General features: G+C 42.8%; 1 protein-coding gene and 1 pseudogene across 3 annotated transcripts in view; both read right to left on the bottom strand.

Moving 5' to 3' along the window:
* The window catches only part of APBA1 (amyloid beta precursor protein binding family A member 1), a 215,687-nt gene that overhangs the window by 78,092 nt on the left and 116,359 nt on the right, over positions 1 to 21,236 (bottom strand). Inside the window, exon 1 of one of the 3 annotated variants that reach the window (XM_046665140.1) lies at positions 14,999 to 15,018. The exons of the other annotated variants lie outside the window; for them this stretch is intronic. The gene's annotated coding sequence lies outside the window, so the exon portion shown is untranslated. Of the gene's footprint in view, positions 1 to 14,998; positions 15,019 to 21,236 lie in introns of those variants that run through there. 3 annotated transcript variants of the gene reach the window in all.
* LOC124241429 (uncharacterized) lies at positions 16,270 to 16,428 on the bottom strand (annotated as a pseudogene).

Here is a 21,236-nt window from a genome sequence, read left to right as displayed (position 1 = left end):
TATAAATATTTTAAAATATACTTAATATTATGTTATATATAAGTAAAAAAATAACATGAATATTATATATAAATTATATATGAATATACAAATAAATGTATATATATATAAATGAATATATAAATAAATATATTTCAGTATTTAAAATGTGCAAGCAAGGCTGCTCCACTTTAACAAAGTTACCCCACTACCCCTCACTGAGGCTTAAGTGACATGTGGGTTGGCCACAACTCAGCCACTGTCCTATGACCATCACTATCTGTTGTAAGACCTGGTGAATCCAGGTGTGGGTGGCAGGAACTTGACTGGCACAAGGAGTCTGGCTCAAAGGCCGCCCTGTGATGTCTGTGTACCTGCCATTTCTGGAGCCTTTTACCAAGCTGATGCCCACACCCTGGGCTTCTGGCTCACAAGGTGCCTGCTCAGACACTGGTAACACAGCTCACATCTGCCTCTGTGACTTCCCAGTACAATGCCACCAAGCCTCATCCTTTCCACTGGCGCTTCGGTGAGCTGCTGAGCTGTTCTGCTTGCCCCCCTCACAGCTGCCTGCCTGAGCTCACAATACCAAACCTGTCTGCTCCTGTGTTACGCCCACCCAGCTCTGACTCAGGAAAATCATACCTGTGAGCAGGTATGCTGTTTACGGCTCTTGACTTGCAATAACAAATTCTTACCACCTTTCCTCATCTATTAAATGGGTCAATGAAGGGTAATTTCAAAATATCTATCAAAATTACCACTCTCAGGAATTTACGTATATAGTCATATGTAAGTGTCTGAAATGACTTATGCACAACTCTACTTAAATTATTAAAGCATAGTTTGTGTTCACAAAAGACTGGAAACAAAATGTCCAGTGTTAGGAAACTGGTAAAATAAATTATAGATCGCATCCTATAAAACACAAAAAGAGTGATCTTTATTTACAAACAATAGGAAGAACTCCCTTGTATATCAAAGTAAAGCAAGGGCAGAAGAGCATATAATGAATATCGTCATATATGTAGAAGAGGAGGGAAAAGAATGTATGTGCATAAAAATCTCTGAAATGACAACAAACTAATATAAGCAGTTATTTATTTTGCAAGGGGTGAGGAATGAGAACTGGGCAGGTGGGGGACTAGGGTAGGATAGAAGCTTTTTACCATTTGCCTTTTTGTACTTTTTGATGTTTGAACCATAAACCTATTTTTAAAAAACCCTAAATACGTAATGAAAATAATAGCCCGTTCTGCCTTCCTTATGTGGATGGTGACTGCTTTATGAACTCTAAGTGCCTGGGAAAATTTATCACCCTCTCTTGTTGAGGAGGGCTCTGTGGTGGGGCTGATGAGCTCACTCCCTGTAAAACCCTTCTTTTCTGCTACTGATGGAAATTTCTCACCAAGTGTCGGCATTCTTGCTACCATGCTGTTATTCAACCTCTGTTTTCCTTCGAGCCTCGCTATTCAAAAACGATGTCTCTGCTGACATTGCAGAGGTGGGAATGGTAAAAAGGACTTTAAGAGTTGCTATACTTATGTGGGAACTTTCAGTCCAGGCTGTGGGTCCCTCAAGTCTGCACTCCAGCAACTCAATATTATCAGCTCACTGATGGATAGAATTATAAAGTAGCAAAAATGTACAACTGAAAGGGTTGCAAAGCCCAACAAGTCCTTTATTTTACAGATACGCGGACACCAAGGAGTGGCGAGGTTACACGGCTTCTTCAAAGTAATACGTGTTAATGAAGCTAGCACCAGGGAGCAGCATGCTGCCCTGGCCCCGTCACACCTCCTTCCACTGTTCCACCATAACGCCGATTTATTAATTTACAAAGAGGACATGCTCTCCGGTTACAAGAGATGGATCTACTAAATGAAAGAAAATAATTACCAAAAAATGCTTCATTAAACAATATCAGAATGAGGAAAGGAATTAAAAATATTCAAACAATTCAAAGTGAATCTGATCAACACACCATCCTTTCTACCCACAGGACACTCCACTTTCCAGTGTCCGGAGTCCACCTGCCTTTTCTCACGAGAGGGCAAGGGGTACATGCCATTTATATATGGCTATTTGGATACAGAGTGTGGCAGAAATGGTTTGCTGCCCACCAAAAAATACGAGTTTACCCTCCATAATGTAGAGCTGTCACCAAGAACTACGTTTACAAGCCCTCCTCACATGTACACGGGGCCATGACTAGTTCTCTCCAAGGAAGTGAGAGTGGAATTGAGGATGTCCTTTCTGGGCCAGGTCATTTAAGAAGTGAGTTTGTCTTTTCCATGCTCTCCTTCTCCCTCCACTGGCTAAATGCAGAAGGGTCTAAGCCCTGCGGGATCTCAGCATCACAAGAAGCAGGTAACCTGGACCCCTGAATAGACCCCGTGGAGGAAAACTGGCTACTGATCAGAAATAACCTGCATTGGACTGCCACTGTTAGTAAAGTAACTTCTACTCTGTTAGTACAACAACATTTTGGAGCTTGTTTATGTTTTTTTGTTTTTTTTTTAAAGATTGGCCCTGAGCTAACATCTGTTGCCAATCTTCTTCTTCTTTTTTCTTTTTTTGTCTCTTCTCCCCAAAGCTCCCCAGTACATAGTTTTATGTTCTCGTTGTGGGTCCTTCTGGTTGTGCTATGTAGGACGCCACCTCAGCATGGCCTGATGAGCGGTGCCATGTCTGTGCCAGGATCCCAACCAGTAAAACCCCAGGCTGCCGATGCGGAGCGCGTGAACTTAGCCACTCGGCCTGGGGCCAGCCCCTGTTTAGGTTATTCTAATCAATCAGTGCACAGGGACATTTTGGTGGGGCCTCTAAAAAAGTCATTAACTCTCAGCCTTAGAAAAGAATCACTGAATAAGGGGAGAAACGTTCATTAACTGGGGCTGTCAAGGCGGACACTGCCATGTTGATTTCACAGCCTCCTGGTGCCTAACACAGCTGGGCCCAGGGAGGTCATTCAATAAATGCATACTGACCAAAATTCACCTGTTTCTACCTTTAATCACTGGAAAAGAATTTGCTGAACTCAGGTTAATTAGCTAGAAAGGTGAAACCAAGGATTACAAACAAAAGTGAAATACAGACTTGAGACAAAACTAAGAATCCACACTAATAAATAAGACTCTCAAACATGCAGCCCACTGTGGCCTCAGGGCCTTTGCACTTGCTGGTCTCGCAGCCTGGAACACTCTACCCTCTGTATTACTTGCTCCCTAAATACATTTGGGAATTTGCTTAAATGTCCTTCCTGACTTTTTCTCCATAGTACATATCACCGCCTGACTTTAGGTATATTTTACTTATTTTTTCTCTGTCTCCCCGACTAGGCTGTCAGCTATATCAGAATGGAGACCTCTGCCTGCTTCACCCGCTGCTGTGCCCTGTGGCTGGAGTCAGCCCAGCAGGCAGCAGGGCCTCAGTGACATGCCCTGAGCAAGTGAACACTGCAGACCATAAACAAGCACGTTTCCGGGAGTGCTAAGCGCTGTCGGCTCATTCGCTGTTTATGGAGCCCCACTCTGTGCCTGGCCCTGACTTAGGCTGGAGGCACAGACTCAGTGAAGGAGACAAACTCTGCTGCCCCCATGGAGCCGACCTGACGGTGGGGGACAAAGAGTGAGCAGAGCACAGCAGGTCAGAAGGTGGAAATGCTGCAGAGGAAGAGCAGGGCTCGGGGATTGGGGGTCGGGGGGGACAGTGGTGGGAGGACAGAGAGAGGTGGAGGCCCAGATGGAGCAGGGCCTGGGGCCCCTGTGAGGACTTTCCCTCTGGGTGGGGAGAGGCAGGGCGGGGTGCTGAGCAGGGGGCCGGGCCCTGAACGCCATGAAGGGAGTGAAGTGGTGATGGTAGGGAGACTGGGCTGGGGAGGCTGTCTCTGTAGATGGAGTAGGCAGGGAAGGCTCCTCTGAGGAGGTGACATTTGAGCTGAGCCCTCGTATGGACCATGTTTCTAGCTTCTGTAAACCTGATGCTTTAACATCTGTCCTGCATGCAAACGTGGGACATGCCTTGTTCTGAATCCCCTCGACTTGGCCTCCTGCTTCCCTGGTTGCCCACTTCTCCCACCCCCAGGAAGAAGCCTCCTTCGCGGGCCCACTCTTCAGATACACACCAACCAATCCAGGGTCCATCCACACCCCAACCACCTCCTCTATTGGACACTCATACTCTGGGCCACTGTCCCCCTGCCCTTATCACCCAGGGCAGGTACCAGACAACTGCGACAGACCCTGTACCCCAGAGCCTGTGAAATTATTCAGACCAGCCAGTCCTAAGCCTGCTCAGCCTGCCTCATTGTTCCTTCCTGCAGAGACCACAGTAAAGGCTCCTGCCCACACTTCCCCTGCTCCCTGTGCCTCCTGACCACCCCCATGTGGCCCTGTGTGCCCCCTCCTCTGGGAACTGTAAGAAACTATCTTTTCAATGGTATCGTCTCCTGATCTATTGGCCTTACTGAATCTCAAATTTTCCATTAATACATTCTATTTTAAACCAGTGCTACAAGACACTTTGCAGACACTTAGTGTAAACACACGAAGAACAAATGAACTATGTATCCTTTTACAGTATCTTCAACAAGTTTAATATTTTAGTATACATTAGAGTTCCTTTTCCCCATAAAATTGGAGGCTCCATAAGAGTGGAGGGCATATCAGAAAGTAGACGGACAAGGCCAGACCCCTGGGAAGTCCTGAATATCTGTGTCCCCAGACTGAGGGCTCAGGCCAAGGCTTGATCGAGTCCCAGTCTCTGCCTCACACTGTGCCTGGAATTTGGTTGGTTTTTCAAATTCAGCTATTAAACTTGTCAGTTAGCAGGGAACTCACCAGTTCCAAACTCATCTTTCTAGCGGTAATCAAGTTACACCACACATGAGATGGCTCGTTCCCTGAGTTATTTCATGAGAATCTGCAGATATTAGCAGGGAAAGAGTCAGCCCAGCCTGTTTCAGGACAAGGTGCGTCTTTGGGAGAGAGTCGGGGTGCACAGTGTGGGAGGACAGAACAAGAGGATGCCCTGGGAGATACCACCTCCAGGCTTGTTTACTTGGGGGCATTGACCTTCATGCATTAAATTTCCAGAGAACCGCCCAGAGAGGGGAGTGGGTTGGAGCCAAGCTTTGTTGTCACCCCATGGAAAGGAGGGCTGAGCACTTCAGACAGCTGTGGCCTTGGGAGCAGCCTGACCCAAGGGAACCACACAGAAAGTTCCCTCCAAGACTACTGTCCTGGACAGGATAAGGTTCATCTGCTGTAGTAAAGGCCCCCCCCCCCCGCCCCCTCCCAGGAGAGTGGCACACGGAAGTTGGCATCTCTCCCAGGCTCAGTCTGGAGGCAGACAGTCCAGGGCCGGCCTGGCAGGCTGCTCCAGGAGGCCCCTCTCCCTGTTGCCCTGTCATCCCTGAGGAGTTGTCCTCACCAACCTCCAGCCTCAGAGCTCATGCTCCCAGCAGCAGGACAGAAGAAGAAGCAGAAAGAAGGGCCTGCTTCTCTCTCCTAGGAAATATTCCAGAAGCTGCACAAATTGCTTCCTTCCCCATCCTGGAGGGAGAGCTTGGTTATACACCCAGCCTAGCTGCAGAGGCCGCTGGGAACCTTGTAGTCTCAGTCTCTGTAGTAGAGCTGGGAACTCATGCTCAGCTAAAAGTCAGGTGTTCAGTTGCTCTGAAAAGTGGACACTGCTATTGGGAGACACCTGGACCTCTCTGCCACACCCCTTTTAATGTTTCCTCCCACGCCTGACCACTCCCTACCTTGAGTTCGTGTTTTATGAATAATTATCCATCAGCCAAATTGCACTAATTCATAATTCAGGAACCAGCTGAAAATCATGGGCTAGTGGGTGCTTTTCATTAGATTTGCTGGCAAATCGCTGGTGGGATGCCATTACCATCTCCGAGGTTCTCTCCTACCCGGAGCCCATGGTGTGCACGCAGCCAGGAGTGTCTTCTCCAATGGAAGCCGATCGTGTCACTCCCTACTCATGGATCCCCTGCTCCTTAGAACGAAACCCAAAGCCCTTCCTGTGGAACTGAGCTTGGACTAACGAGGGAGATCAGAGGCAGCCACTGGCCCAGCCAGTCAAGGCCCACAGCTCACACAAGAGGAGAAAGTCTCGTTAACAGAACATTCTGTATCGGAGCTGACTGCTTTCCAGGCCATGAGCTGCGGGATATTTAAGTTTGGAGACGCAGACCAAAATGCACCAATGGGAAGTGGTCCCAGAAACAAGGGGTGCTGGTCCAAACCCCCACTCCCCAGCCTCATTCCCCACCTCTGTCTTGTATGTGCCTCACACTCCGGCTTCCTTCTGTCTGGGATGCCTCCTCTCCATATCTTGTGGTCAGAGCCGTGCATCAGGGCCCCGCTAGATGCCACCTCCTTCAAGACACTGTCTCGATACTGGCAGCAGCAGGTGAGCGTGTGCTGTGCTGTGACTGCCCTTCCTTTGTACCTGTGCACAGGTGACTGTACCGTAGTTAGGTCCCTGTCTTGTCTTCCCAGCTGGACCGTGCCCTTCGGGCAGGACCTCTGTCTGATTCATCTCGGAGAGCCTGACAGTTTGGCCAAGTGCCCGGCATGTGGACTTCCTAGAGAGTAAACCTCATGGGCAGAGTATCTGGGGGAAACTGAACAATTCACTATGAGTAAAGTGCAAGGAGCGGGTGCTAGTGAAAGGTCTGCAGGGGGCCAGGTCATAGAGGGTCCCGAAAGCCCACTAAGGCACTGGGACTCTCCCTGAAGGGAATGAAAGCCATGGACGCATCTCAAGGAGAGCAACGCTCACTGACCACACATCGGGCTGTTTGGCATAAAGAAAACCAAAACGGGGGACATGAAGGGGGAGCGATAAGACTCCCAGCCCATCCCCAGCCCTCCTCTTACTTCCCCTGGCCTTGCTCTCAGTGTGCGAAGGAAAATCTTCTCTGACTGGTCAGATGCTGGGACCGTCCCTGGGCAGTCTCGAGAGCACGTGGAAAGACTCTGCACACAGTGCCACCCAGGCTCGCGAGAAGCAGCCAGGGGCCTCCTGGACATTCCTCAGCTTCTTAGGAGCCCATGCGGAAGCTCCCTGATAGACATCTGAAACAACAAATTCACTGCCTAAAATGGAAATACCAGGGAAAGCCCTGGGCACCTGGAACTTGCCTTTTAGAAGCCACCTTTCTGCCATCCCCTCCATTCCTCTGGGCTGCTGTCTCTTACCATGAATCCTCCTCTAACCCCCAGGATGTCTGGCTTCCTGTGGAGCTCCCCTGGAACCTTGAGCAGACTGAACAGCCCAGACCTCGGTCAGGACTCCTGGAGGGACTGCTCTGTGCCACTGTCACAAAAAGGAGAAATCATCACGGTGGAAGGGCCCGCTCCTGCGTTATAGCCAGAAAACTCAGCCGCACATGGGAGTGACCCTTAGGCCGCTTTGGGGGCCCACACTTGTGCCACTTCTCTGACTCTGCACACAGGCTGGTTCACGGGTCTTTGTTATCTATTATGGACCACCTCGTTGTAGTTAATAAAGGCCACAGGGTCAGAAGTTTCCCTCACTTCTGAAAATGTTAGTATGCAGTTTCTGCCTTTTTGCCCTGCACTATGGCTCACAGCCTTTTCCCTTCAGAACCACACTCGTTGCTGCTGAGAGTTCCCTTAGTAATTGTAAGTCATTTTCCCATATAGTTGTTCTGATTAACTCCAAGTACTGCATCACTACCTGCTTCTCAAACTGGAGCATGCACAGCCCCAATTCTGCGCAGAGAGGATGCAAGATAGCGTATCTGTGATACATCTTTCTGGAGCATCAAGTTTATTACAAGACTTGGAAAACCAAGTACTTTACAAGAACCATCCCTCCTCCCCACAAACATGGAAGAAAAGACGGAGAGGACAGGGGAGGGAAGAAGTGCCCCAGGAAAAGCAGTTCAGCCCCTGAAGTTTCTCCCAGGGGGCGGCCAAGGGGCAGACCTGCAGCTAGGGTGGCCTCTCCTTGTGTCCCCCAGGTGCCTCCAGCCCATCCTCTAAGTTCACCAAGTATTTTGGATACTACTCTTCTGAAGGCCATGGAGGTGCCAGATACCATTCTGATGTGAATCCCAAGCAGAGAATACCGAAGCGGTTTGCACACCTCCACCGTCCACTGGACCAAATCGACTCTCGCCTGCACATCCGTGCACATACGGCGTGTACTTCTTGTAAAGCTCCCACTTGCAGCTGAACGTGTCCAGCCTCTGGCCGAACTCCCACACCACATTGCCAGGCTCGCTGGAGCTCTGCATCTTGCTCTCCATTTAAAATGCAGGGGTGCGGCTTGACCTCCCCACAATCTTTGATTTGAACCCTGCCATGAGATTAAATTGGCTACACGCTATTGTGTTTGCCATGCTGGTTGCTGCTGAGAAGACAAAAACAGAAGCATCTTAGAAAGTTTAAGAATCTCCCAGCAGCCCCCCACCAGCCAGAGGGAGAGGCTGGGGTCACCCCATCAGGCTCCCCAGTGTGGAGGGAATTTCCATTGCAGGTTCTCTCTGTGGCTCCTGTTGCTGGTGCTGTGGGTGGAGGAGAAGGCCCCAGGGCCACTCTGGGGGCTTGGACTGGGGGTGGCGGCTCTCAACTCCAGTCTGAGTGGGGGACTGGCAGGCTCCTGAGTAGGCTGCTGATTTTCTGCCTCATGGAGCCAGGTGGGTTTGGCTTTATTGCCTTTCACTGGGAGTGCAGAGACCTTCGGCTGCACCTTGTGGCTTAGGGAGGAGCTGCAGCTCTTGGGGTGAATGGAAGCGGAGGACCTCAAAGTGATGGTGTGGCCCTCCATCTTGGGTTTCTTGGAGCTTAGGATTAGGTATGTTGCCATGACACTGTCAAATCTCCTTTTCCTTAAGGAATCCTGGATCTTGTCCCACTCAAAGCCCATGTCCATCATCACCTCTATCACCCTGAAGTCCCTGTTGTCACAGGGCAGCTCCCCATAAGGCCTGAGTTTCTCCTGGCCCATATTAACCCATGGGTCCTTCATGATGTCTTCTAAATATTTTCTCTTCGTGGGGTCGAGGGTCATGATTTTCTTCAAGAGTTTTCTGTACTTAAAGGATAAGAACACAGGAAGCAGGTCTTGCCCTCTCAGTACCCGCCGCTTCACTGTAGGGAAATGGTCTCCAGGGAAAGGCAGGGTTCCTAATCCTGCTATACCACCTACGCTTACTATGCTAATAAATAATACTGATTATACTAAATATGCTAACTATACTGACAATACTATACTAACTGTACTAACAATACAAAATAAAAAACTTAAAGAAAATGAGAAAAAGAACAAAAAACAAAGAAAAAAGAAAAAATGAGAAAAGAACAAAAAACTGAGGAAAAGAAAATATAAAAAATGACAAAAATAAAAGAAGAAAAATAAGAAAAACACAGAATTTAAAAAATGAGAAAGGAGAACAAAGAAAAATAATAAAGAAAAGTAAGAAAAAACAGTAGATAAAAAAGAAAAAGTAAACAAAATGGGGGGAAACAAAAGGAGGAAATAAGCTCACTGCAGTCCAAAGTCCTACAGGTTGCCAAAAATTAGCTTCCTGGGCTCCAAGGAACAAAAACCTAGGCCCAGCCAGAGACTCTATAGGTGTTTGTAATTCCATCATGGTGGCTCCTTAGAGGTCAGAGCAAGAAATGGACCAATCATGGCTGGGGATAAACCACAGTGTTTTTCTCACTTTTTGGTCTCAAGACCCCTTTACTCTTAAAACAAAAGGACCCCAAAGAGATTTTATTTATGTGGGATATTAGAGAGTGATGTTTTACTTTACTAGAAATTAAAATCTGTAGGATGCTTCAGTGACTTTTTCATTTCTAATTTAAAAATCTGTAATAATTTTTGGCTTTTAGAGACCTCATAATGTCTACACTTAAAATATTTAATTCCTTGTCCTTCAACTCTGATTAGTCTCAAAATGATCCTACAACTTAAAGGATGTTATAATACTATAGGAAAATGGTCTGTTGCATAAAACATGAGAAGAGACATCACCAACATTTACAAAGCTGAGAGGAAAAGAGCTTTCATCATATTTTCCGCAGTAAGATCACAAGCAGATTTCTCATCAGAAACCTTGGAGGCCAGATGGCATGGGTTGATGTATTCAAAGTGCTGAAGGAAAAAAGAATCCAACCAAGAATCCTATATCTGGATTCGAACTGTCCTTCGAAAATGAGGGAGAAATGAAGACATTCCCATATAAACCAAAGCTGAGGGAGTTCTTCACACTAGACCTGCCCTCCAAGGAAGGGAGTCCTTCAGGTTGAAACAAAAGGACACTGGACAGTAACTTAATGCCTTATGAAGAAAGAAAGATCTCTGGTCAAAGTACATGGATGATTATAAAAGCTAGTACTAGTGTAACTTTGGTTTGTAGCTCCACTTTTTGCTTTCTACATTAAGAGAGTAAAGAATTAAAAAACTCAATTATTAGTATATGTTTTTGGACACAAAATGCCTAAAGATGTAACTTTGTGACATTAATAACTGAAATGTGGTGGAGTCAGAAATGTATAGGAGCTGAGATTCTGTATGTTACTGAGGTTAAGCTGGTATAAATTGACATTAGGGCATTATAACTTTAAGATGTTAAGTGTAACCCCTTGGTAACCACAAAGAAAAAAGCTATAGAATATACACAAAAGAAATAGAGAAGGTAATTAAAATGTTTCACTACCAAAAGTCAACTAAATGTAAAAGAAGACAGTCATGCAGGAATGACAAAAAAAGCTAGAAGGCACATAGAAAACAAACAGCAAAATTACAGAGGTTAAGTCCCTGCTTATTAGTAACTACTTTAAATATAAATACACTAAACTCTTCAACCAGAGGACAGATTAGCAGAATGGATAAAAAAAACATTATCCAACTATTTGCTGTCTACAAGAGACACACTTTAGATCCAATGACACAGAAAAGTTGAACATGAAAGACTGTAAAAAGATACTCCACGCAAATAGTAACCAAAAGTGAGCTGAGGTTCCTCTAAAATTATGAGATGAAATAGACTTTAAATCAAAAAAGTTTATGAGAGACAAAGAAGAACCTTATATATTAACAAGAGGTTCAATACAGCAAGAAGATATAACAATAATAAACATTTACACATGTAATGACAGACCATCAAGATATATGAAGCAAAAATTGACAGAACTGAAGGGAGAAATAGATCATTCTACATTCTACATAATAGTTGGAGCCTTCACTACCCCATTCTCAATAATGGATACGACAACTAGGCAGAATATAAGTGAGGAAAAAGACGGCTTGAAAACACAATAAACCAACTAGATCTAACAGACATACACAGGTAACTACTCAACAACAGAATACACATTCTTCTCAAGCAGACCTGGGACATTCTATAGGATAGACTATATCTTAGGCCACAATTTAAGTCTCAATAGATTTTAAAAGATAAATATCCTACAAACTATCTTTTCCAACCACAATGGGATGAAGTAAGGAGCAGGAACAGAAGGAAAAGTGGAAAATTCACAAATTTCTGGAAATTAAACAATATACTCTTAGAAAACCAATGTGTCAAAGAAGAAATCACAAGGGAAATTAGAAAATACTATAGAGATGAAGGAAAATGAAACACAACATATCAAAACTCATGGGAAACAACAAAGCAGTGCTAAGGGGGAAATTTATAGGTATAAACACATTTAAAAAAACAAGAAAGATCTTAAACCAAAAAGCTAACTTATCCAACCTAAGGAATGAGAAAAAGAAGAACAAACTAAACCCAAAGCTAGCAGAAGGAAAGAAAGAATAAAGATTAGAGCAGAGACAAATAAAATAGAGAACAGAAAAACAACAGAGAAAAATCAACAAAACCAAAAACTGTTTCTTTGAAAAGATTAACAAAATTGACAGTTAGCTAGACTGACTAACAAAAAAAGAGAAGATTAAAATTTTTAAAATCAGAAATGAAAGTGGGACATTACTAGTGACTCTACAGAAATAAAAAGAATGATTAGAGAGTACTATGAACAATTGTACTCTAGCAAGTTGGATAACCTAGATGAGATTGACAAGTTTCTAGAAATACAAATCCTACCAAGATGAAACCACAAAGAAACAGAAAATCTGAATAGACTTGTTATTAATAAGGGAGATTGAATTAGTAATCAAAAACCTCTTGACAAAAAAGCTCAGGACCAGATGGCTTCACTGGTGAATTCTACCAAACATTAAAAGAAGAATTAACATCAATCCTTCTTAAACTCTTCCAAACAATTCAGGAAAAATAACACTTCTTAACTCATTCTATGGGGCCAGCATTGCCTTGATAACCCCCAAATATCTCTGGCCCATCTTCTAGACAGTCACCAGAGCATTTTTCTAAAATATCCAGCCAGATGGGTTCTTTGCCCAGTGACTTGAATCTGGATCCTATAAGATAGTTCTACCTTCTGTGTGAAGAGAGGACCAGCAGTGCCCCCAGAATCAGGCTGAATATATATGGACGCCATCCCAGAGCCTCTGCCCACAATGGATATGCACACAGCAGAATGGACACAGCCAAAGGGAGTATTAGTGAACTGAAAGACCATCCTGAGGAAATTGCTCAGGATGCAGCACAGAGAGCAAAGGAGATGGAAATGTAAAAAGACAAGCTCTGAAAGACAAGAAAGCCAATGAAACTTGAATCAGAATCCCAGGGGAGAAAAGGGAGGATGGAAGAGAGAAAAACGGAATATTGCCCAAACTGGGTTAGCACTTCCTTCTCAAGCAAACACAGGTTTGCCTCCAACCCTCCCTCAGGATTCCAAGAAGGTGAGTCCCCAGAGACTGTGGGGGAGAGAGGAGAAAGGAAAGAAGGAAGTGGATGTTAACTGAATGCTATTGCATGTCACACACTGTCTCATCTGAAGCCTCATTTAATAGGTCCACTGGCTATGAGGATGAGATCTTTGCTCCCATTTCGTTGTGAGCCAGATAGTCACTGTATCTCGTTGGTCTTCATGCCCCTATTAGTTAGCTCGAAAACATGCATGCAGTAGGTGTTCAATAAAGGCTGTTGATTGAGTGTGAGATCTGAGGCTTGGAGAGTTCAGTGTCTGGTCCATGGTGACACAGAGGGTAAGACAAGGAGGAAGGATTTGAATTCAGAATTATCTGACCCCAGTATCTCTACTTCTTCCTTTCTCTGGTGCTAAGAAATGTTTGCTTGCCTCCCGTGGCCATCTGCTCAGCCCTTAGTCCAGCACCTCTGGAAATGGCTGCAGGAGAAGGCCCCCAGGCGAGCTCTGATTTGGGGCCAGCTCTCATTCTCTCCTAGAGGCTGAGACTTCAGCTCTGTTTACCGGGTACAGCAAATATTCCCAGCTTCGCCTGCCACTTTCAGCAATTTTTATACCTCTTTGCACACAAAATAAGCCACACATTCTTATTTTGGGTTTTGGGAAAAAAGGCCTAGTTAATTACAAAGCCTGTCTTGCCTTGGTGTGGAGTGAGAGGAGATGTTCACAGGAAAATGAATTTTGACTAATTGTTTTCACTTACACAGTTTGGTTCCGATTAGGATGACATTTGAAACTGAAGTAGCTCCCATGCTCCCCAAACAAGAAGTCCTTGGATTTTAAGAGCTGCTCCCAGCCCTGGGCCACTTGCTGCTGCCTTTGGAAAATGCCAGTCAACATTTCAGAATCCCACACAGGGAAGGTGAGCTATAAGGAACCGCTTCATTCAATGTTTTTCTGAGGATCGATCACCTCACACTTGTGAAGTGGGCATAGCCGGACATTCGACATGGAGAGACCATATGTGAAGGCTGCCTGTTAGAACTGTTGTTAAAAATTCAGATTCCCAGGCCCCACTCTGGGCCAACCCAGGTCAGACATGATAAGGACAGGGCCTGGAAATCTGTCTTTTCAACAAGCATCACAGGCAATTCTGACTTGGAAAGGCTTTGGTGTGGATGTCCTGGCTCTGCCTTGAAAGCTGCATCATCCTAGGTGAGCTGTTTAGTATTTCTCAGCCTTGAATTCCCAGAACTGAGAAAATGGGACTAATGACAGCTCTCTTGAAGGGGTAGGGCTGGTTGTGCAGATGAGGTGAGGTCCCAACCCAAAGTGAACACTCATGAAGTGGTACTTATTCATAAATAAATGAAAAGCAACAGGATATATCAGAGTATATGAGGAAGCCATTTGGTTTAAAACTTATTTGGCCTGACCTTGTTTTTCCAAAAGGGCCTGATGTGGCCTGTTGAACACGTATTGTACATCTGCTGTAAACATTTACTATGTCCCAAAGACAAGAATGATACCCTTAAAGATAGGGATGTAGCTTCCCTCTATATGGGCATTTCTTTAAGGATAAGCATCTCTTCCTGGAAACTAAGGATTAATTACTGAACTGCTCTGCTCACCTTGTGACCATTGACCTGCTGACCACCGGTCTGCTGTGCCAGCTAAGCACCTCATGACAGTAGTAAAAGAGGTATTCCTGTCATATGTGATGCATGCTCTTTGTTCCAAGATGGTATATAACCACTCTGTACACCCCAGTTCTTTGGTGCCCTTCCTTCCTCGGAGAACAAAGGCTCTGGGCTATAGTCCTCAGACCTGGCTCATAATAAACTCACCCCAATTTTGATTTACAGATTGATTATGGATTACTTGTGTCAACAATTCTTGGTGTAGTTGGTAGGATCAATCCTTGTGACACATAGCAGTCCTATAGAGAACTCCACTATCATTCACGTTAATTGATTAATTAAAGGCTCATCCAGGGATGCACATCTAAGGAGTGGTCTTCCAGCGCTCTGAGTTCCCACAGCAGTTTTAAACTGCTGGCAGGAGAAATGGAGGCACGTAAGAGAGTGTTTATGACCTTTCTTTAGGAAGTAACACACAAGCAGTACATTCCTGACCCACTATACTGTCCCTAGAAGTTTATAGTAAAACTTCAGAATTTATACTAAAATGAAACTAAAAGAAAAACGGGAAATCGAGCTTTTAAAGCTTACCAGTTCTTGAATGGGCAGCCTCCCCTGAGAACCCTGGCTGGCTTCACGCTGAAACTTGCAAGTGCCTAATGAAAAGGAGATAGCTATAAATGGCTGGCAAGATAACCCTGGATAATTTAAAACTACAGTGGCCACTTTGGGGCTCCCTTTTGAGAGCCAGGTAATGGAGAAATTTTTAAAGAGTTGAGCTTGCCACCTTCTGGCACAACTGCTCAAACTAAAGGTTGCAGAAGCTGTGAACATTTACAAAGAGCAGCAAAAGCAAATCTCACCAAGCTTGTTTTGTGTCCTGAGGGCTTGGCTTACTCATCTTCAGGTCGGGGTCCCAAGATATGGTCAGACAAAAACGTGGTTGCACCCCATTTTGCAACAGGGATGCTTGGACAGAAATGTGGGTTGCACTCCATTCATGGGTAAGGGTCCTACCAAACTGCTGCCAGCCAGGGGGGAATTACACTGGCAATTAAAGGGAACATTCCAATTAGATAAGATCATTTAAGAAGTGCACTTAGAAGCAAAAACTTCAGAATTCCAAAATAACCTTATTGAAAGTTTTGTTGCAAAAAACTAACAGAAAATTAAGTTATAAAAGGTACCCGAAGGAAAATATATTAGGTCATGGCTTTATAGACACCTGTGTAATCTAATCCCAGAGTTAATGAGACTTTGAGAGATTTTCTGTGAAACTGCTACGTTAGAGATTACTGGAATTGTTCAATACTATCAGGTATAGTTACTGTTTTTCCTGGCTGAAACATGATGAGATATTTGAAAGGACTTGGCAACTTACAATCAGAAATTCAGCCAACTGGAAGCTGATATTCAGAGCTTGATAAGAATTTTTTAGGCTTTCTTCCTTAAGTTAGAATAAGTACCCAGAGGGAAAGAAGCAAATTAGGGTGATGTAGCTGGACAGGTAGATTGACCTATAATGTCATTTAGGTTACAACCCAAATTTCTGAGAAATTAAGAGCAACTGTCCTCTACTTACAAACTTTTGCAAAACTGGAAAGCAGCTCTGGAGGCAGTTCAGATTGCACCCATTTCCTTTATTTCAAAAAGGCTCATTGCCTCTCTGGGAACTGTTATCTAGCCCATCATCAATTCCTGAGACTGAAGGAAAAAAAAAACAAAACAGGAAAAAGCCAAGAAAAATGGCCAGAAGAGCATGCTCTCCCAAAATCTAGCATCCTGAGAGTCTTCTCCACAAATATTAGTAGAAAAAGCTTAAAACTAAATTTGGATTTAATTATCCTTTCATAACTAGTGAGCCTTATATTACTGTACCTGATTCATGGCAGTAATTTCAAGACAATAGCTGTGGAGTCATTGTGCATGTATGTCTACATGTATGTTATATATGTGTGATATTTTACCTCTGGATGGTATAACTTCTACACTTAATCTTAGCCAAAAGGCCGAGAAGCGATGGATGGTATAACTTCTAAAGAGCTCTATCTAATTGCCTTAAAGTAAGCACTTATACAAATATAATGGAAACTAACCCAAATGTCTTGCAAGCTAACATGATATAAAATAATCTTTGGTAAATAAAAGCTCATTTAAGATTGTTGGTTTGATTAAAGCGAACATGTTTTCAGAGTTATCACCATGGGAACAAGTAAACTAAATAGATGTGAAAAAGATAAAACTGTTGGGTGAACTTTTTAATAATAAGTATGTGTTATGGGGTATGTACTTAAAATAACTTCAAAACCTTTTGGTAACCTAACACTTTAGAGTTTTGCTAAATTAAGTTAAATGATAAAATTCATTGACTAGGTCATTTTCAAATAAGATAAAATACTGACACATTATTGGTAAGATGTCTAAGTTTATCTACTCTTGGCTTCTTATTACAGAGAAACCAAAAGACGTTTGGGTCTATAAGTAAACATGTCTTTATTTTATTTAAAAATTATGGGGGCTGGCCCCATGGCCGAGTGGTTAAGTTTGCATGCTTCACTTTGGTGGCTCAGGGATTTGCTGGTTCGGATCCTAGGTGTGGACCTAGCACCACTCATCAGGCCATGCTGAGGTGGCGTCCCACACAGCACAACCAGAAGGACCTACAACCAAGAATATACAACCATGTACTGGGGGGCTTTGGGGATAAGAAGAAGAAATATTAGCAACACATGTTAGTTCAGGTGCCAATCTTTAAAAAAAATTGTACTATGAAGTAGCATGTTTCTAGAAATTATAAAAAGTATTTATAAATTTTCCAAACCACAGAATACTAAGGTAAAAGATAGTGTATAATTGCTTACTTCTTGGTTTTCACTAAAAATTAAGGTCTGTAAGGGTTAAAAATTCTAATTAATACAGATTATTAAAGCTACTAAAATTTAATAAGGAAAACATCTTTGTATTCAAGGAAAGTAAGATGTATGTTTTCAGTAAAGAAGGTATAAAGAATGGAAATATTTTTGTAATAAAGATAAATTTGTCCTAAAGTACTAGGAAGGAAAGAAGGAATGAGATAAATTCTGAATGTAAAAAGAAAGTTATAGAAGGTTTGTGGCAGAGGAACCCTGAGGAAAGAATTTTGTGCATGGTCAAATTGCCTAACAGCAAAATGAATTTAATTGAGTAAGTTTTAATATCAAAAGTTAGCTGGTACAAAATTAGAATTTGGTTTTCTCTCTCTTAAAAGGATAATTTTCTTGAACTTTCAGTCTGCTCTTGATAATGAGATTATAAAAGGGTTTTCTTTACTTTTGAGTAATTCTACCTAAAAGACAGAAATTCTATGTTTTGTCAAAATAATTTCTGTACATTTCCCTTTAACATCTTCTATTGTCACTTTGGTTAAATGGACAACTAAGCATTGTTTCAAGTGACCATTGTTTCACAGCAACAAGATCAGCAAACATTTCATCTTGTTTAACCAGGTGTTTTAAAAGCTTTTGATGTTTTTGACAAGCTTCCCAAGATTCGTATCCTAAATGAAGTCTTTCTTTTAACTTGAAAATTTCTCTGAGAATTTTCAGAGGGCCCCAGGGACTTCTCAAAGAAATTTGTTCTTTCTTCCTATAAAGAGAGAGATACTAAACGAATTAGGCATGTTTGGTGCTACATTGCATGGGAAGAATTGTCAGGTAAATGATGATAAACCTTAGGTTATATTGTGTAGGTAAATATTATTCACTCTCTTACCCCTGCTACCTTGCTTCCAGTACTACAGGAGGAAAACACCCACAACTGCATTCTCTTATCTAATTTGGTTTGCAGATGGGTCTTATTTAAACAATAAGCAAGGACACTATCAAGCTGGATATGCTGTCCAGCCTTGAGAATGCCTATACTTTCTATTAACTCTGCCAACCCCGTAAAAGATTTCCTTCTATAGGTTTAAAAAATCACCGTAAGAGAAAAGAAACAAAGGTGGCAACAAAAGGGGAATTTTTGATACCACTATGCAGATGTGGTTTGGTCTCAATAAGAAAACCCCAAAACATAGTGCCTACTGGAGCACAATTGCCATTGTTCAAGCATATACATTAACTAACTCACTGCACAGCTGAAAAGATGATTTTTATGGAGAAAACAATATTTTTGGAAATTTTCTCCCACAGTGGCTCATAAAGCCTATACTCATTGTGCTATATGCCCAAAATATAATTTAGGAAAGCCATTTCCTGGGTCACAAGGCCACTTTCCCTTTCCTAAGGGACTCTTTGAGGTATGGCAATTGGACTTTGTTCAAATACCACCCCACATCATCTCAGGGATAAATATATTTTGTAATGATCTGTATGTTGTCACATTGGGTTGAGGCCTTTCCTTGCAGAAGAGTGATGGCTTTAGGTAAATTATTATTGGAAAGGATAATTCCTATTTGAGGAATTCCTACCAAGTTACACAGTGATCAGGGAACTCATTTCACTGGACAAATAATTAAATCTACTTGTGACATTTGGTGAATAATGCAACATTTTAACTAATGGCACAATCAAAACTCAATTGGCAAAGCTTTCAGAAACATTTACTCTCTCATGGCCAAAAGCTCTTCCATTAGTGCTCTTCAATCTTAGATCTATATATTTTGGTAAACATCAGCTCTCCCTTTTTGAGATAATAAAGGGAGAGCCTATGCAATTAGATGAAGGAATGTACGAACCAACTTTGTGTAAAGGAGATGTCTTACATTATTGTCAAGGACTCATTGAGACACTTAAAAGGAATGAGAGGTCGGTAGCTGATTCTTTTCACCATGAGCTCCCAGGAGATGAAAACCTTAAGGATCATGGGCTTCATCCCGGAGATTTTGTTTATTGGAAAAGACGTCAGATAAACACTCTCTGCAGCCGTCTTGGAAAGGACCATAGTAGGTACTTTTACCCAATTCATGAGCTGCAGAATCCAAAGACATAGACTCATGGATTCACATTTCTCGTTTAGAAAAGGCTTCTCCACCTGAGTGGGTTTCAGTTTCTATTTTTGATAGCTGACTTCAACTAACCAATGCAAATATCTCCAAACCAGGATGAGAAGACGACAGCATCTGTTGTAGACAGCTGTTCTAAGACTCTGGACCAGGCCTGTATTCCCAACCTTATACCTCTTCATTTAAACTTTTGTAAAGCTTAAACCCTTTATTCACTTTATAATTGTTCCATTTAAAGTTTTCAGAATACTGTCATCCTCAAAGAAGGTGATTGGTTTGGAAAAGACTGGTCTCAAAGCCCAGCCATTTATTGGGTGGCTCCTAATGGAACTCAATGGTTATGGGGAATGAATCTCTGGCCTTGGTCCTGCCTGGCTGCTAAAACGCTGCACCCAGAGCTTTGCTTGGATGCAGCGAGTCACCCTGAGCTAACATCTGCTGTCAATCTTTCCCTCCTTAAGTCCAGATGGGCTCATTTAGTGTTCCACTGGTATGGCCACCTAGCAGCTATATTTGTTCCTTCCTTGGGGCTAGATGATGTCATATCACATAGAGAAGCTCTGACTAAACTTACTCAACAAGCCCCTAACAATAGTCAAGCAGGAATAGCCTTATTAAATGCTAAAATGTCTTTAATGAGAAAGGCTATCCTTCAAAATCAAATGGCCTTAGATATTCTAACTGCATCTCAAGGTGAAACGTATGCAGTCATTCAAACCGAATGCTGTATTTTTATACCTGACAAATCTTCCAATGTGTCATCTATGCTAAAGCATATGAAAAAAATAGGTGAGTGCCTTAAATGATTCTACACCCAGTCTTGATTTGTTTGATTGGCCCCCTTTAGGTATTGGTTCCCTTTTTCGATGTGGATTGCAATTTCTATTTCTATTATTCCTTGGAATTTTTGTATTAGTCATAATACTCAAACTAATTGCTATTTTCTTTACTCAGTCTTGTAAGACTGGCATGGAGGCTAGAGTAACGATTGCTCAGTGACTTGAGATGGTTGATCAAGCTTACAACCCTGGATGAATTTCCTTTTCTGATAAAGACTATGCCAAAGAAATCACTTTAAAACTAATCTTTTTAAATATGGGAGCTGTCATTATTGTTACCGTACCCATTCTATAACTGTAAACAATGTGAGCATGAGGAGTCTCGTAAAAGCACATTATAATGTTTTTGCGACAATCTAAAATTAATTGAAAAATTATATAACCTATGAAATGCTTCCTGTGTTAGTATACACCTCTATCCTTGTCTATTTCCCCATAATGTGGATAACTGGGCAAATGAATGAGATAAAAGCCTGTCACCGAGGGACATGATGGACCCAGGGTAGGAAGCAATCATCCTGGCACCAAGGGACAATATTTTGATCATCAATGCTTTCTTTCATCAATAGGGGAAAATGATAAATAAATGAAAAGCAACAGGATATATCAGAGTATATGAGGAAGCCATTTGGTTTAAAACTTATTTGGCCTGACCTTGTTTTTCCAAAAGGGCCTGATGTGGCCTGTTGAGCATGCACTGTACACCTGCTTTAAACATTTACTATGTCCCAAAGACAAGAATGATGCCCTTAAAGATAGGAATATAGCTTCCCTCTATATCAGCATTTCTTTAAAGATAAGCATCTCTTCCTGGAAACTAAGGATTAATTACTGACCTGCTGTGCTCACTTTGTGACCACTGACCTGCTGACCATCGATCTGTTGTGCCAGCTAAACAACTTGTGACAGTAGTAAAAGAGATTCCTGTCATATGTGATGAATGCTCTTTGCTCTGAGATGGTATATAACCACTCTGTACACCCCACAGTTTGGTGCCCTTCCTTTCTTG

Source organism: Equus quagga, chromosome 6 (genome assembly GCF_021613505.1).
Source record: "Equus quagga isolate Etosha38 chromosome 6, UCLA_HA_Equagga_1.0, whole genome shotgun sequence".
Classification (NCBI taxonomy): Eukaryota; Metazoa; Chordata; class Mammalia; order Perissodactyla; family Equidae; genus Equus; species Equus quagga.
The sequence above is the reverse complement of the archived record's forward strand: the minus strand, read 5'-3'. Positions and strand labels throughout refer to the sequence as shown.